Source organism: Tachypleus tridentatus, chromosome 10 (genome assembly GCF_004210375.1).
Source record: "Tachypleus tridentatus isolate NWPU-2018 chromosome 10, ASM421037v1, whole genome shotgun sequence".
NCBI lineage: Eukaryota > Metazoa > Arthropoda > Merostomata > Xiphosura > Limulidae > Tachypleus > Tachypleus tridentatus.
Genome location: NC_134834.1, coordinates 5,696,191 through 5,699,265, shown reverse-complemented (window position 1 = coordinate 5,699,265; position 3,075 = coordinate 5,696,191). Strand labels below are relative to the sequence as shown.

Sequence of the window (3,075 nt, the reverse complement as noted above, 5' to 3'; positions counted from 1 at the left end):
CACCTTTTCATATACAGTTTCGCCATCGGCCACATAGCACAACAACGCTTACAACACTACATAGAGAAATAAACAATTCTCGGAAAGTCCGATGACCTGTGTGACATTACTAAACTACATCTTTATATATAATTCGTTCTATTATACTGGACATTCCCAGATTACCCGAGAAGAAGTAAGGACCACCTTTCGAAAGCCCTCGGATTATAAGGGTTTATATTTCAGTTTTACTGGCTATAATAAGTTATCCCCAGTATAAAAAATAACTAATAGTTATAACACAGATACTCCTGAGCTAAAAAGTAATAGTTAGAATACAGTAATTCATTATATTAAAAATAATTATTATCTATTATACAGTTATTATTAGGATAAAAGTAATTAATAGTTCTAATTTTGAAGAATGCTTTAAAGTATAATAGTGAAAGAACGAAACAGTTTTTAACAGTAAGATTCAATTAACTAATGTGATTAATTATTCTATTTTTGTAGCTTTTGTGTTAAGATTTTAAAAAATATATTTTTCTAGTTCTTGCTGTAATGATAAGTTAGTGGTAATAATTTTAAATATTCTGAAGTGGACAGGGAGAGTGTTGATAACCTAGTTTTGTAGGTGTCTGCAACTTTCTAAAATACAATCTATTTACATTTTCTATTGTGAATTATAAGTCGAATGGCGATGATTGGCAATACGCGTAAGTCACTTTCATTGGTGTCTTCTAAAAACAACTTGAACGAGCATAACGAATAGAAATACGCTAACAATAACAATATAAAAATTGAAATCAAGAAAAAATTTAAAGAAATTATCCATAGGTATAGCTTAACTGAATCTTTAAAATCATAAAGCAAACTAAAATTCATATTTTCCCTTAAAGTTTTCTTTCAGAGACAACTATTACTAATTCACACCAACAGATAGCATTAAAGCATGAATATGTTATATTGCGATCAGTTGGATAATCCAGTTTACAGGTGGAGCATATGTACAGTACTCTCTCTATTGCATTGATAAGATCTCACGTGGCATGCATGTAACTAACTCTTCCAACAATTGGTCAAGCTAATATTTAGGAATGCATACAAGCCAAATATTGTATCCTATAACAAGTGAACTAATATTTTGGAATGTAAACAAACCTATCATAACACCCACAGAAATATAAAACTAGTAACAATAAAAATAACTGCCACTAATAAATAACAGTCAGATTGCTGATCCTCATGTTTATTAGTAATCTACAGAGAACTGTACAGTAATATTTTATGTATACATGGTTTCATAACATTGTGATCTGTATTATCTGAAGTATGAATTTCGGTTTTATATATTTTGTAGCTCGTGTTGTTCTTTATAATAGATATACTTTACATGCAAAATAAATATTATATCGTAAAGATAAAGTTATGTTATTGAATTACAAATTTTCTTAGCTGAGTACATTAAAAAGAGAAACTAAAAACTAAAATTATTTTCTTGTGTAGGCTCATAACTTCATCAGCACACAAGATACTGCACAGTCACTTTGAATATAATAAACTCGTATTTTTAGATGGACCTTGTAATATAAATTCAAAACGCTTCAAGTGAAGAAAGTCAGTGCAAAATCCATTTCTCATAAAAAGTATTGTTGTCTGGTAAGCAATTATCAACATAGTTTGTTACCATGTAGAAAACGAAACCTATGTTCAATTCTTTCTTAGCTGTATTCACACACGCTTTCTAACTTTAGAGTTCTTGTACAATAAAATCTGTCATTTTTTCATATTGCATATACATCTACGTAACCTGCCATAATGTAGCTGTAAATCACTGAAAACCAACACTATCATAAATAAACGTAAAAAGATTCGATTTTCAAGAGGTGTATATAAATCTGGACTTGGCAAACAACACATAATTATGTAATAAGTTCTTTTATAAACAATAACTAACTATAGGAGTCGTGTGTCCCCACCGTAACAACCTAAGGAACGTTCCAGGATACACGAAACAATTACATGTATGTGTTATTGAGAACATTTAAGTGGTAAATAAAGTTTCTCGGCTCGATATGGCCAGGTGGTTAAGGCGCTTGACAAGTAATGTGAAGGTCGCAGGTTCGAATTCCCATCACGGCTATGCGTAGAAACTTATTTGATTAGAAGTACGTATGTAAATCCTCAGTGGCGCAATTGGTTAGCGCACGGTTCTTATAAGACAGTACTTGTGAGGTAGACCGGGGTTGTGAGTTCGAACCTCACCTGGGGAATGTAGATTTTGCCCCCCAGTGGCTCAGCGGTATGTCTACTGACCAACCACGCCAAAAACCGGGTTTCTGGTGAGGTAGAGCACGGATAGCGTTGTGCTTAATTCAAAACAACAATAGCTTTTCGTGAAACCTTCTGAAACAAACGAAACTTTAAATTTTGTGTGTGTACGTGCGTGTATCACAGTTTGAAAATAAAATCTATAACTATTAATTGTTTTCAAATCACATAGTTTTTACAACTAGGTTTATTCAAAAGATACACATTTATTAATTTGTTTTTGATGCTTCTTTAAAATGTAGTCTATGTGGAGTCGTCACAAAAGCTACTTGACTGTAATTGGCCAAACCGATTCAAAGGTGAAAGTTGTGAAGATCAGGCAGCATGCTTGAGTTAGGATATAATTTGTAAGTGTAGTCATTGAAATTTGTATTTAATGTTAATCATTTGATTCTTGTTAATTAATTTTTTTTTTAATCACCACAATAATATATTATTAATCTGCTATTACTAGAATATCTTCATTATGCGCACATATTTGATACTTAAACTTTGAAGAAAAGATTATGACTTAGAATCCAATTCAAACTGAATGAAATTGGATGTCTTATTCGATTTCGAGCCAAATTTAGCTATCTGGAAACAGAAGTGACACAACAGCTTGTTATGTATATATAGACTTCTTGTAACCAGGCTTAGATTTAATTATAATTTTAAGTTGTAAATGTACATATTGTAATTCATAAGTAATAAAGCGCGAGGGAAGTTGAAACAATGTGATAAAAATGTAGTAGTTTCACTGTGTCGGTATTTGGGTATTGATGT

At 31.4% G+C, this 3,075-nt stretch overlaps 1 non-coding gene across 1 annotated transcript; it reads left to right on the top strand.

The window, feature by feature from the left end:
* Positions 1–2,160: 2,160 nt before the first annotated feature.
* On the top strand, positions 2,161–2,252 carry TRNAI-UAU (transfer RNA isoleucine (anticodon UAU)). The gene is given in 2 exon segments: positions 2,161–2,198; positions 2,217–2,252. It is a non-coding gene; the product is annotated as a tRNA-Ile (tRNA).
* Positions 2,253–3,075: the final 823 nt, after the last annotated feature.